This window comes from Sphaerodactylus townsendi, linkage group LG02, assembly GCF_021028975.2.
Source record: "Sphaerodactylus townsendi isolate TG3544 linkage group LG02, MPM_Stown_v2.3, whole genome shotgun sequence".
In the NCBI taxonomy this organism is placed as follows: domain Eukaryota; kingdom Metazoa; phylum Chordata; class Lepidosauria; order Squamata; family Sphaerodactylidae; genus Sphaerodactylus; species Sphaerodactylus townsendi.
The window spans coordinates 178,309,875-178,324,489 of NC_059426.1; the positions used below are offsets into that span (position 1 = coordinate 178,309,875).

General features: G+C 47.9%; 1 pseudogene; it reads right to left on the reverse strand.

The window, feature by feature from the left end:
* Window positions 1–270: 270 nt before the first annotated feature.
* LOC125426431 overlaps window positions 271–14,615 on the reverse strand; it is a 39,589-nt pseudogene continuing 25,244 nt past the window's right edge.

Genomic DNA, 14,615 nt, shown 5'->3' on the forward strand with positions numbered 1-14,615 from the left:
CCCTTCAGATGTTCCTGGACTACAATTCCCATCAGCCAGCCTACTTCAGATGTTCCTGGACTACAATTCCCATCAGCCCCTTCAGATGTTCCTGGACTACAATTCCCATCCAGCCCTACTTCAGATGTTCCTGGACTACAATTTCCCATCAATTGCTAGATGTTCCTGAGACTACAATTCCCATCCCAGCCCCTACCCAAGCCCATGCCAGTAGGGGGGCTGATGGGAATTGTAGTCCAAGAGCATCTGAAGCCTCAGAGTTGGATACCTCTAATATATAAATGAACTAAAAAATATGCATTTAAAAAGTGGATGGTTTTCTTCTTGATTACCTGTCGAGGAGCCCAGTAGGCGGGAGACCCTGGTTTAGTCTGAGAGTCTCACAGGTTTACCTGCAGGAAAGACCAGGGGTGGATTGTGGGGAAAGGGATGGCTGGCGGAGGAACTCTCAGAGAGGGACTCTCTTTCTTCCCAAGACCCTAGAGCACTCTATTTGCCTGTCGCAGCAGGCGATGTGGAGTCAGACAGCTTTATATATGTTGCACGAAGAGGCAATTCTTAATCCACTGTAGCAGACACAGATGGCAGCCCCACCAAGAAGAAAATACCTCAAGCTTCTGCTCCAGGACCACCTCCCACTTGGGACACAGATTTAAGTTCCAGAATAAACCAACCATTTTTTAAAAAATTATCTTGCTCCTGTGAAGCTTTTGCACAGAAGGGAGATAAAACTACAGAGACAAGGGTGCTGACTATGACCCTCCAGATGTTCATAGACCCTGAATTCCCATCATTACCAGCATGGCCAAGTGGCAGGGCTGATGGGAACTGTAGTTCATGAACATCTGGGGGGCCATAGTTTGAAGACCCCTGCTAGAAGAAGCTTCTCCTGTTGAACTTCTATATGTCAGAGTGCAGTTAAAGTGGTATTTGCTGGCTACTGAAGAGTGGGCAACTCTAGATTGTCCCAAACTCCAAAATCCTGGTAAACGGCAGCTTGTGGGCAGGGAAATTCCACAGTTTTAGCTTCTTTTCCTCCACTCCGTGTGTGGATCTTTTTGACAGGAGTCTTTTCAGCAGCAGAGTTTCTCCAAGTCAAAGAGCAGGAGAACGGACACACGGGCCACACAGATTCAGCAAGCCTCCAGACTTGCCTCTGTTTCCCAACAAGGAGGACTCAAAGAGCCATTAACTCTGAACACGGAGATTTCATTTCAGCATTGTGGCTGAGAGACGGTTCATTTGGAATCCCCTTTATAAAGCCACCTCCTACACGCCAAGCAGGTTTTCTCCATCAAACTACCGGCTAATGATAACAAGGGAAATTAGCACGATAGGGGAGGTCCCAGGCTACCTTCGGTTGGCACGCTGGGCCTATGAACTTGAAGCTTCGTTCCTTTGGGCAGAGACAGAATACAATGCACTTTCAAGCTGCTTTCAGTGCTCTCTGAAGCTGTGCGGAATAGCAAAATCCACTTGCAAACAGTTGTGTAAGTGGTTTGAACTGAAGCTCATTCCGCACAGGCAGAATAATGCACTGTCAAACTGCTTTCAGTGCTCCTTGAAGCTGTGCAGAATAGCAAAATCCACTTGCAAACAGCTGTGAAAGTGGTTTGAAAACGCATTCTTTTGCGTGTGCGGAAGGGGCCTGAGAGAAGTGAACGAGAAGTAGTAAAATTAGAAGTGGTTAAAAGAATGCTTCTCCAGCCCACCAACCCCTTTTCTGGTGCCAAATCCAGGGCCACTCTTTAGGAAGCGGGTGGGGCCAGGTAACGTTTTTGCTCAGCGTGGCTTCTGACTGATGATTGGAGATTTGTTCACCTGTGCAGATTTTATAAAATGCTGCTTTAGCAGCAGCTGCCACCACACGGTGCACAAGCTGATCTCGCCCCTAATATTGTTACTGAAATCCAGCTTATGAAAGCAGTCATTTTGCACCCGCAGGGCAAAAAGGCTGGGGGACCCCTTGCCTAGATCCATGGTGGCAAACCTTTGGCACTCCAGATGTTATGGACTACAATTCCCATCAGCCCCAATTGGCCATGCTGGCAGGGGTAGATGGGAATTGTAGTCCATAACATCTGGAGTGCCAAAGGTTCGCCACCACTGGCCTAGATGGACTCAGGAGGGCTAAAGGAATGTCCCTGCAAGGAAAAACAGCCTCCCTCCACATCCCGGTGAGGTACTCCAGTATTATCATAATTCCCGACTGCAGATGAAGAGCTCAGGCTAATGGAGCTTTGATGTGCACTGGAGAGGTCAGCTAATAATACCACAGGAGGTGGTGATGGCCACTTCAAGCCTGGATAGCTTCTTTTAAAAGGGGCTTGGACAGATTTAAGGAGGAGAAGTCGATTCATGGCTACCAATCTTGATCCCCTCAACTTGATCTGGAGATTGTGGTAAATGCCTTAGCAGACCAGGTGCTCAGGAGCAGCAGCAGCAGCAGGCCATTGCTTTCACATCCTGCTCGTGAGCTCCCAAAGGCACCTGGTGGGCCACTCCTCGCGAAAGTAAGCAGAGTGCTGGACTAGGATGGGACTCTGGTCTGATCCAGCAGGCTAGTTCTTATGTTCTTATGTTCTTATGTTCATGTAGTCTCTGCAAAAATGGAAAGGAGCCCCCTTCTTCCACTTCCGCCTTTTAAGATTTAGTTGTGACAGGATGGAATCCCAGACAACAGGGAAAACAAGACCGCCTAAAACCCAAGAGAGATGGGGGCGACTTACTTCGTCAGATTTAAAGCTTTTCCCCTGCATCCCGTGCTTCCAGAAGGCCAGCATCGCCTGGTCTCTCCAGAGAGCACACCTGCAGAGGAGACACACAAAACCCAACACCAACAGTTGTTAGTGGGAATTTGGAACCCAGGACCAAGCTCAGCATTTCCTACATTGCTTTAGAAATTGGGCCAGGGGACTATAGGGTCATTTTAACAAGCTTGTCTAGTAAGCAGATTTTCTGCCTGAAAATGGAAGAGTTATTACCGTGTTTCCCCAAAAATAAGACAGTGTCTTATATTAATTTTTGCTCCCAAAGATGCGCTATGTCTTGGCCCTGGGATGTCTTATATTTCTATTATTCTGGTACGTCAGGCATGCTTTAAAATTGCAAAAACTTTGCTACATGTTACTTTTGGGAATTGCCCCATATTTACATACTTCAACCAAAACCACTACTACGTCTTATTTTCCGGGGATGTCTTATATTCGGGGAAACAGGGTATATGCATAGCCTCAATCTGTGACATTTTTATTTATTTATATGCATTTTTATGCGCCCTATACCCAAAGGTCTCAGGGCAAGGAGATAAAAGTCATAAAAAACTGATAACCTAAAACCAATTGCAATCTATAACAATGAAACCTATTTAAAATTCATAAAACCTTATAAAACCTATCGACATTCACAGGAGTTACTTGGTTGTGTTTACTGCATTGCAGAGAGGTTGAACTTGATGCATGCCTTGAGAGATTCTTTAACTCTATGAGTCTATGATTCAGTAGATGAATTAGAATACTGGATGGGTCTGTTTCTGAGTGGGGGGTAACCGTCCCCCCCATGCCATTCTCTCCTGTTATAAATATTAGCCCACTTGAAGCTACTAACCTTTGCCCCATAAGGAAAGAGCTTAGGCCCCTTGCTAAGCATGCAGAATGTGCACTTTCAATTACTTTCCACAACTTCTTTGAGAGTGGATTTTGCTATTCCAAACAGTAAAATCCGACTTCAAAGTGCACTGAAAGAATAGATTGAAAGTGCATTATTCTGCATGTGAAGACAGTGGTTCTAAATATAATCTTTAAAAACTCCCACCCTGATTGTTGCAATCCTGGTTCAAATTCACACACCCCATACTTCCACCCATGCACAGCTTTAAAAGGGGCTTGGACAGATTTATGGAGAATTCGATTTATGGCTATTCTTGATCCTCTTTGACCGGAGATTGCAAATGCAACCCTTAGCAGACCAGGTGCTTGGGAGCGGCAGCCATGAAGGCCATTGCTTTCTCTCATCCTGCATGTAGGCTCCCAGGGCACCCTGGTGGGCCACTGCAGAGAGCAGCAGAGAGCTGGACTAGATGCACTCTGGTCTGATCCAGCTGGTTTGTTCTTATGTTCTTATGTTCACTTAGCTGGGAAGATAACTGCAGGAGGAGATAAAAGGCTCCTAGGTTTGGTTTTCCAATCTTCTCTCTCCTTTTGGTAATCAGAGGAAGTCCCACAGATGTCTTTGAAAGAAGGGTCCTAGCAGGAAAGTTTGCTCACCTACAGATTCAATGCAGAAATCAAAACTTAGACTCGGAGGCCAACTTCTTGCACCGACTTCAGTTTCTACGTGTAAGTTCTGATTTTCCACCGTCCCTCGAGAAAGAAAGAAACAAGTAGCAGGAGGGCTGAAATGGCCCTAGGTCCTAGGAAGTGGAGGAAATACCCCAAAGGGTTTTGTGTAACAGAGCTTGGAGATACAGTAGAGCAGGTGTTTAAAACATGAGGCCGGGGGGGGGGGGGGGGGGGGGGCAATCCCTGCCTGCAAATCAGCAGAGGCAACTCCCCCTCCCATTTGGCCTGGCCCTCTCATGCTAAGGTAGCCAACCCCTTTCCTCCCCATGCAGATCTGGGCTACCAAGGAGCAGCCAAAATGACTACTTCCTCCCACCCAGGAACCAGCCCAGCCAAGTCATATTTAAATCATATCCAGCCTACATAACAAATGATGTGGATCAAAAAACCTGCACAACGGGGCTAGTTACGGCTATAATGTAGGCTGCTCAGAATACAAACCCACAGAGTCACTTTTACCAATTTACAGAAAATTGAGGTTAAAAATAGTAGCTAGCTACATCCTTCATGTGAACATATGACTGGGGGGCCAGGCGGCTTTTTTGACATGAGACTTCCTGACCAAATTTCCCAGTGTCAGGCCGTTCACTGCTTGTTGATGGGACCGAAGACAGGCAGAGCCAACCATTCCAAGTACCACCTGCTCCCTCCTCTAGACCTTATGTGAGCCTCCAATGGCTATTCAGAGGCCTCTTCCGCATACGCAGAATAATGCGTTTTCAACCCACTTTCACAGCTGTTTGCAATTGGATTTTGCTATTCCACACATCTTCAAAGAGCATTTAGAAGCAGTTTGAAAGAACATTATGTCTACATGTGCGGAAGAATAGACTTTACCAAGAGTCAAAGACTTTGCATCTGGCCTCCACACACAGAGCACAGATTTGAACTTATTTACTTATTTAAAATATTTATCCACTGCCATTCTTTTTTATGGCGCTCAAGCTGGCTTACAATGCAAACCAGAGGGGGGCAACTCTGGTGCTTCGGATGTTCATGGACTACAATTCCCATCAGCCCCTGATAGTTACAGCCATTACCAGCAGGGACTGATGGGAACTGTAGTCCATGAACATCCGAAGCACCAGAGTTGGCAACCCCTGGAGTAAACTCAAGAAGCTGCATTATGCAGACCAATCCAGGCCTTGGAACGTCTTGCTTAGTGGTCTGTCCACACCCCTGCTACTTGCAGATTCTTCTACAGGAATTATGGGGGGCTAAAGTGGGATCCTCCACATGCTAAGCCACTAACCACCTTACTTAAAAGAATTAGGAGCTGTGTACCCTGGGACACCTGACAACAGGCAGGCTTGACACCACTTGCTCTGAGAAGTAGGATTTTACTGACGTTCCCAAGCCGGGTAAAGCGTAGCCCGGATTGAGCGCCTCATCCGAAGGCAAAAGGGCAGGTTCTAGACCCGTGGTGGCGAACCTTTGGCACTCCAGATGTTATGGACGACAGACTGTCATCAGCCCCTACCAGGTGGCCATGCTGGCAGGGGCTGATGGGAATTGTAGTCCATAACATCTGGAGTGCCAAAGGTTTGCCACCACTGTTCTAGACCTTTCAGCAGAGAGATACATAAAAATAAACAACACTGAGCCAAGCAGGCCTTGGTGCATGTAGCGACTTACTATCCAAGCACACGAGGACCGTGTCTCTCTCCAGCTGTGTGACGTGGATGGCGTCCAGCTGCTGGCAGCCTGCAGGAGAGAGAGGCACGTCAGGCAGCACTCTGTCATCCCTACCTGGATTCCCCGCACCCACCTTGGGGCCGTTCAAATGGCGCCCATTGCTTATATTTTCTAACGAACCCCCGCTCGAGGAGAGCTTTCACGATTGCTAGATTAAATGTCATGCCATCTGCCCTGCTAAATGGCAGGTTTAATAACCTAGAAAAAGCTAAGAGGTTATGCGGTTGTAATACCAACCAGGCTGAAACATTGGCTCACCAGCTATTACATTGCACTAGATTTGCCAAGAATTAGACCTAAACACCTCAATTTATATCCTCTCTTCCAACCTGAGTTAACAGATTTGATCAGACTATTTTTCTTGCTGAACAACTCTGATTCTGGGGTGCTGTGTGGTTTCCGGGCTGTATGGCCGTGTTCTAGCAGCATTCTCTCCTGACATTTCGTCTGCATCTGTGGCTGGCATGAAGATCTTACTGAATGCTTCTAGACCACTTACAGCTCGGAATACACAGCACCCTAATAATTCCAGCCGTGAAAAGCCTTAAAACCAATTCATTTGAACTCCTCACACACCCCCATGGGCCCTAATACCATCAGGACCCATTATTTTACGCGTGGGAGGGTTTTGTACAGCAGAGTGGGCAATGTTTTAAAAGATATAACTGTTGTTTTTTAATTATATATGCGTTTTTTAGCTGATGTTTTGTATCTGTACATGCAGCCCTGAGCTGCTAGGGATAGAGGCTGTATTTTAAATTTAATAAATATATAACAACAACAACAACAACAACAACAACAACAACAACTCTGATTCTGCTTTTTTGTGAAGAGATTGCAAACTCTGTTATGGAAATAATTTAGAGTCAGTAACAATCTGTATTTATCTGATGTTTTCTTTTTGCTTTTACACCCCTATTGTTTGCTGTGTTTTTGTTTATGCTTAATAAAGGAGCACAACACCCATTCAAATGGCCTTGACCATCACAGTTACAAAAAAGGCCACTAGGATCACAGAAAGTGGTACTGGCTTTTGCCTTCTTTTGACATTTAGGGCCACTGGCAGGGGTAAGGGCGGCTTGCAGACAGCAGGGAGGGTCGGCCCTAGCCCAACATCGCAGCGATGTTACTTCTGGTGCACACTGGAAAAACCAAGTTGTTGTGCTGCCGGACCAAATGGGTCCATCTTGGTATTTGAGCAATATTCTAGAAGTATTTCTCTCTTTCTCACAATACTAGAACCAGGGGGCATCCATTTGGAAATGCTGGGGAAAGAGGTAGGACTAATAAAAGGAAACACTTCTTCTGCATAGCGTGTGATTGGTGTCTGGAATATGCTGCCACAGGAACAGGCGATGGCCCACTCACCTGGACATAACTTTAAAAAGGGCTTGGACAGATTTACGCTGGAGGAGAATCCAATCTAAGGCTACCAATCTTGATCCTCACTTGATCTCTCAGATTACCAAATGCAACCTTAGCAGACCAGGTTAACTCCAGGAGCAGCAGCAGCAGAAGGTATTGCTTTCTGCCTCCCTGCATTGAGCTCCCAAAGGCACCTGGTGGGCCACTCTGAGTATGAGAGAGCTGGATTCTAGATGAACTCTGGTCTGATCCAGCTGGCTTGTTCTTTATGTTCTTATAATTTGAAGGTACTTTCATCACAGAAATTTGTATGGGGGGCATCCCCTATGGCCCAGGTGTGTGCCCAAATTAGCATTGTTGCCAAGGTCACAGACACATCAAGCTAGGCCTCCTCCCACAGCTATTAAGTCCCACCTTTCAGCCAACTGATTTGCAGCAGGTGGGGGCAGCTGACGGCAGGGATCCCCTACCTCAGGGGTAGGGAATCTTTAACACTCAAAGAGCCATTTGGACCCATTTTCCTCGGGAAAAGAAAACACTTGGAGCATAAATAATTTTTGACATTTAAAATAAAGATAGCACTGTATATATTGGTTTTTTTAACCTTTTACTCCGCTCATTCTGAGAAGCGCATGGATGCGTCCGCCCCGCTGCCTACAGGGCGGGCAAGGATGGGGCCAGCAGCTCGGCTTCGCCAGCCGCCGGGAAAGCGCCCGCCCCGCTCCAATGGGGCGGGCGAGAGGGGAAGCCCTTGATTTTAGCCAACCCGGCCCGTGGGCAGTTAGTGCGCCCTGCCCCTACTTGCCTGCAGGGCAGACAAGGATAGAGGCGGAGGCACAAACAAGTGGAGGCTGGTGCAAGAACAGAAGAACACATGGGGCTCTCGAGCCGCAGGTTCCCTACCCCTGCCCTACCCCCAGCATCCTTATGCTCAACTCCTCTTCGGCTAGTTTTTACTGGTGATTATCCCCAAGTAACTTCTGTCTGAAGGATCTCCGATTCTTAACCTACACCTCTGTGTATGGTTCTCCAGTTGCACAGGTGTAGATAGGAAAAGCTCCAAAGGGTGATCACTACTGCACAGAGGATTATCGACTGTCCTCCTCCCCTCCTTAGGAAGAACTCTATAATTCCAGAAGAAACCCTAAAGAAGACCCCAAACCTTCCGAGGAAACCCGTCCTAGATCCAGCACACTCTCTTTTTTGAACTGTTGCCATCCGAGCCGGAAGGCTTGACCTGGGTCCTATCAAAGGAAACTAGGACAAAGAGGCTTAGAGACAACTTCTACTCCAGAGCTGTGGCTATGCTGAACTCCTTGACCCACCGTGTTGATGTGTTTGGGAGGGCTGTGTAGGGATGGGTGGAGGAAGGGGAAAGTGGGGATGGGGTATGAGTCTGAAATTGTGTGCATTGAGGGAATGCTGCTGTAAATTTGGTTGTGCGAGTACTGTGACAATGGAAATGCTCGGCACTTATGCTTCTGGTATGAATGGGCAAAAGTCATGCATGCTAGAAAACCATCCAGTTCCTCTTTGTGTGCATGTGTGTGTGTGTGTGTGTGTGTGTGTTTGTGTTTTGAAACAGCAAATTTCCTACTGCTCTGCTCAGGGCCACATCTTCCCTGCGGCCGAAGCAGCCTTCCTTTGACACAAGAGTGTCAAACGCAGAGTTCTTGTGGTAGATGACAACGTGGCCAAGAGCAAGGGCAGAAGATTCCATCTGGCAGACCAACAGCAGAAATGTTTGCTCAAATTTTCCAGCTTGTCTTTGTGCCTGCGAGGACCAGAAACTTGCCGACATAGAAGGAAATGAACCAAGGCTTTGTGTGGGCATGATTAGCAGAACGGGCCAACCATTTGGACGAGAGAGCTCCACCTGCCCCTATTTCCATAAACCACGAAGAAGCAGAATTCAAGTTGATGGTCTCAAACTGAACAACTTGGTTCGGGTCGATGCCCTTGCTGATCGCGACACACACCATGGGGTACTCCTGTTCCGGGATGACCAGCATTTCGAACACGTTCAAGGGGTTTGGCAAAGGGCAGTCAAAGTGCTGGAAGAGAGGGCTTCAAAGGGGTGAGATTGAAAGAGTGGCCGGCCCAGTTAAAGGTCTGGTTTCTGAACACCAAGATGGCCGATTGCTTGTTGCTTCAATCGGTATCTCGTGCTTGTTTTGCGAATGGGGTTGCAGTCTGCTCCCAACAGCTATGAATATGTCTGGCACAGTGGTGGTGTAGCTACGGCACGGGTGCCAGAGGTGGCACTCAGAGCCCTCTCTGTGGGCACGCATAAAACAGAGGTAGCCCCCCGCCCCCCCATACATCCCTAGGCTGGCCCTGGGCAGCTGGGCGTGATTAGTAGCATGAAACCTAAGACCAGCCTAGTTTGGGAGGAGGCAGTGTAGGTAACCCCGTTAAAGCTGTTAAACCCCACTGATTTTTTCATCACGAAGAACTAAAGCACAATCCTTTACCTGGCAATGGGGGTTGCTTCGATGAGTAAACCCTCCTAGGGTCGAATTCACACCTGTTCAAAGCGTTGCATGGTTGCTTCACCAAGCTTACTCCCAAGTAACGTACGCTTCAGAGCCAACCATTTTTTCTAAACTAAAACCTCGGTATTCAGGTTAAATTGCTGTGTTGGCACTTGGCGATAAATAAATGAATTTTTAAATGGTGTTATTTTAACTCGTCAGAAGTTGTTCTGTTGCCCACAATGTTAGTCTTAAACTATTTATATATGCCATTAAAGATTATTCGAAATCAATTCAATAAATAAATTAGGTTTTGGGTTACCATTTGGGCACTTCGGTCCACCGAGAAAAGGTTCGCCATTATTTATTGTTGGATTTATTCCCTACTCTTCCCTAGGAGGCTCAGGGTGGTTTCCAGTATTCGATAAAACAACACACCAAAATTATAAGTACTTTAGCAGCTATAGTAACAAATATCATTTAGAATTTGAAATTTTCCAACCAAGAACTCCCTGGCCCCACACAGTTCAATTCAATACATGGATCCTCATTTTGTATTACAGTTTCACTATTTGGTTGGAATGGGACTAGCAGAGGGATTAAGGAGGACAAAGTAAAGGGGGAGAAGTGAAAGCTTACTGATGTATCACCATAGCCCAGTGGGTGAGATCAGGAAATTTTAGTAACAGGTTCCCATGGTGGTGGGATTCCAAACTGTGGCTAAATGCCAATGGGAGCAGGGCAGGCCATGACAGAGTAAGCCCGGGCATTCGAGGTGGGGGGCATTCCTGGGCTGGGCTGGGCTGTAGCTGGGGCCTTCTGTGGCAAGGGCCTTGGCAGCTGCGCCGGAGATCCTTAGGTGGGAAAGCAGATGCACGCAGGTGCAGGCTACCACGCACCTGCCGGTGCACCCTCCTGCTAGAACTACTTCTGGTTGCATAATGCGCTACTGCTGACAGGAGGAGAGTAACTAAACCAAAAAAATCACGTGGCAAAATCACCAATTAGTAACCCCTCTCGGCACACACAAACCATTAGTACCCTACTCTTGGGAACCTGCTTGAGAACCTGCACGGATCCCACCTCTGACCACGACTGCCTCAGCCAGCAGCCTGTTAAAACAACTCTGTCTTACACGGGCCCTCTCGGAATTGGGTGTAGATACTAACCCCTGATCTCATTGGACAGGGAGTTCCACCAGGCTGGTTGAGGCCAGCTCTGGACTTCCCCTGGGCCAGTGATCACCAGCAGATTTTCATTAACTGAATGCAGCAGCCTTTGACATCCAAGGAGATGTCTGGGTATCAGAAGAAGAAGAAGAGCTTGGATTTATACCTCCCTTTTCTCTCTGCCGGGGAGACTCAGGGTGGCTGTGGCTCCTTTCCCTCCCTCTCCCCACAACAGACACCTGGCGGTGCAGGTGGGGTTGAGAGCTCTCCCAAGAACTATGACTAGCCCAAAGCTAGGGTCATAGAGCTGGAGTGTCACGAGTCACGGAACTGACTCACTAGATAAGCCTCTACCACTCAGGCAGCGGAGGTGGGGAAATGGAAACCCGGTTCTCCAGATTAAAGTCCCCCTGCTCTGCTGCACTGCACCACGCTGGCTGTCCAGTAGATGCGCATGAGCCCGAGCCCATTTAGGGCTTTAAAGGCTAACACCTGAACCTTGATCCAGCTCCACACCTAGAGCCAATGCATCCTAGTGCAGCACTGGTTAAATAAGTGTGCTCCAAGGGGTCTGAGCTGCTGTGTGTTGGGATCAGTTGGAACTCCCGGATGAAGCCCTAAGGGCAGCCCTGGATGGATCTGAGTTCACACCCCAATGGCAACTGCGCCATACAGATTAAAATGTACATGAATACACGAGGTCAAGAAGGAGAAGAAGAAGAAGAAGAAGAAGGAGGAGGAGGAGGAGAAGGAGAAGGAGAAGAAGAAGAGGGAGAGGAAGAAGGAGGAGGAGGAGGAGGAGAAGGAGGAGGAGGAGAAGGAGGAGGAAGAGAGGAGGAGGAGAAGGAGGAGGAGAGGAGGAGGAGAAGGAGGAGAGGAAGAAGGAGAAGGGGGAGTAGGAGGAGAGGAGGAGGAGGAGGAGGAGAAGGAGGAGGGGGAGGAGGAGGAGGAGGAGGAGGAGGAGGAGGAGGAGGAGGAGGAGAAGGAGGAGGAGAAGGAGAAGAAGAAGGAGAAGGAGGAGAAGGAGAAGAAGAAGGAGGAGGAGAAGGAGAAGAAGAAGGAGGAGGAGGAGGAGAAGGAGGAGGAGGAGGAGGAGGAGGAGGAGGAAAAGGAGGAGAAGGAGAAGAAGAAAGAGGAGGAGGAGGAGAAGAAAAAGAAAAAAAAGAAGAAGAAAAAGAAGGAGGAGGAGGAGAAGGAGAAGGAGAAGAAGGAGGAGGAGAAGGAGGAGGAGGAGGAGGAGTTTGGATTTTTATCCCCCTTTCTCTCTCCTACAGGGGAGGCCTCAAAGGGGTTTACAATCTCCTTGCCCTTCCCCCCTCACAACAAAGCCACCCTAGCAGAAGTGGAGGTGGGAGCTGAGAGAGCTCCCGGAGGCTGTGACCTTCCAGCCCAAGGTCACCCCAGCTGGCGTGTGTGGGAGTGCTGAGGCTGATCCCAATTCTGAATAGAAGCCTCCACACAGCTCAGAAGGCAGAGCTGAGGGAATCAAACCAGGTTCCTCCAGATTATAGATACATGAGACTCTTTCCAACCTCACATACGCCACTGCTGCTCCTAAAGAGCTCTCCCTAAAGGTCTTTTGAAAGAAAGCTCTTTGCTGGCCACAAGACCCGCCTGTCTAATTAGTTTTGCTTAGGGGTGTGACAGAAGGGTCATCACACAAAAAGGTCCACGTTTTTCTGCTTCTCTCTCTCTAAAGGCCACTCGTGCAGGATGGAGAAGCCAAGCGTCTTGGACTGGGTCCAGAGCCAATTATTACCAACAGTTGATTTGTTAGTGGAAGGAAACTAGCGTTCACTTGAAGCGATGCTGGCATGCACGGACTACTTTGTTCCAGTGAGAGAAGTAAAAATCGAGGCAAAACAGAGCGACAGAGGGAAGCAGGTAGAACACACCTTTATCAACATGAATTTCTGCATCGGTTCCTTCCACTGCAGCAACACGATCCCTGACTGCAACGCTCCACAGATTATTTGTGGCCAGATTAATGCAGGTTTCTTACTAAAAAAAAGAAGAAGAAAAGAAAAAAAATCCAAGACAAACTTGAAATATTAGGGCTGATTTACAGTACTCACAAGTAGGTTTGCATTTTCTCTCCAACTCATCGAGCATAATGTACAGTTCTAGGCAAACCCTTTACCACCTTTCTCTCCTCCCTTCTGTTGCATCCCCTCAAATTCCTCAGGCCAGGACTTTTGAGGACCTTCCATAAATGCAAGAATAATACACTTCCGATCCACTTTCAGTGCACTTTGCAGCTGGACACACTGTCTTGGAATAGTAAACTCCACTTGTGTGTGACAGTGTATTGTCCAGAAACTTTCTGACGGCCCGGAATCACTGGGGTGCTGTGTGGTTTCAGACTGTCTGGCAGTATTCCCCCAACATTCTCTCTAGACGTTTAGCCTGCATCTGTGGCTCCAGCATCTTCAGAGGATCTAGATCCTCTGAATCTCTGAAGATGCCTCTGAATCTCTAGAAGATCCCTCTGAAGATGAATCTCTAGAAGATGCCTCTGAATCTCTGAAAGATACTGTGCCACGGATGCAGCCGAAGCGTCAGGAGAGAATGCTGCTAGAACCCTGTCAAACTCAAAAACCACTACTGCACTAATTATGTTTAGTGCCTTCAAAGTGGATTATTCTGCACTTGCGTCTGACCTCTGAGAGCCTTCCCCCCCCCCCTTTTTCTCTGTGTGTGAGCAGATTAGGCTGAGAGTGGGCAGGTGGTCCAGGATTTTGTGGCCCGGTAGGGGGAGTTTGAACCCGAGTACTTCCCGATTCTAATCTGACATTCCTATACACTGCACCACCTTGAGATCTGAAGTGGCATTCACACTTGTAGTCAAATGGCTTTTACGGAATAGTAGATTTTCTCCCCAGTGAACATTTAACATGGGATAAAATAGCAGGTAGGCTCCCCAAAATGCCCGAAACAATTAAACTCCCAAATGTAGGGAAGTCTTGCAACAGTGAAAGAGGCTCATGTTCACATATCTATCCATCTATCCCTCCCCTCCCTCCCTCCCTCCATCACACCTCCCAAAGGGGGGGACGATCCAAAGCAGCTTACAATGCTGGCCCAAGAACATAAGAACATAAGAACTAGCCTGCTTGGATCCCAGACCAGAGTCCATCTGGTCCAGCACTCCTGCTACTTGCAGTGGCCCACCAGGTGCCTTTGGGAGACTCACGTGCAGGAGGTGAAAGCAATGGCCTTCTGCTGCTGCTGCTGCTCCCTGAGCACCCTGGTCTGCTAAAGGCATTTGCAACCTCAGATCAAGGAGGGATCAAGATTGGTATGCATAAATGCGACTTCTCCTCCATAAATCTGTCCAAGCCCCTTTTTAAAAGCTATCCAGGTTGAGTGGCCATCCTGCCACCTCCAGTGGCAGCATATTCCAAGCATCAATGACACGTTGGGTGGAGAGGTGTTTCCTTTTATTAGCCCTAATTTTTCCCCAGCATTTTCAATGGATGCCCCTGGTTCCTGTTATCCCCGATCCTATGTTGATTCTGACAATTACATTCTATGTGGTAGGCTTTCGGCTCCAGAGAGACTGTGCCCAAGGT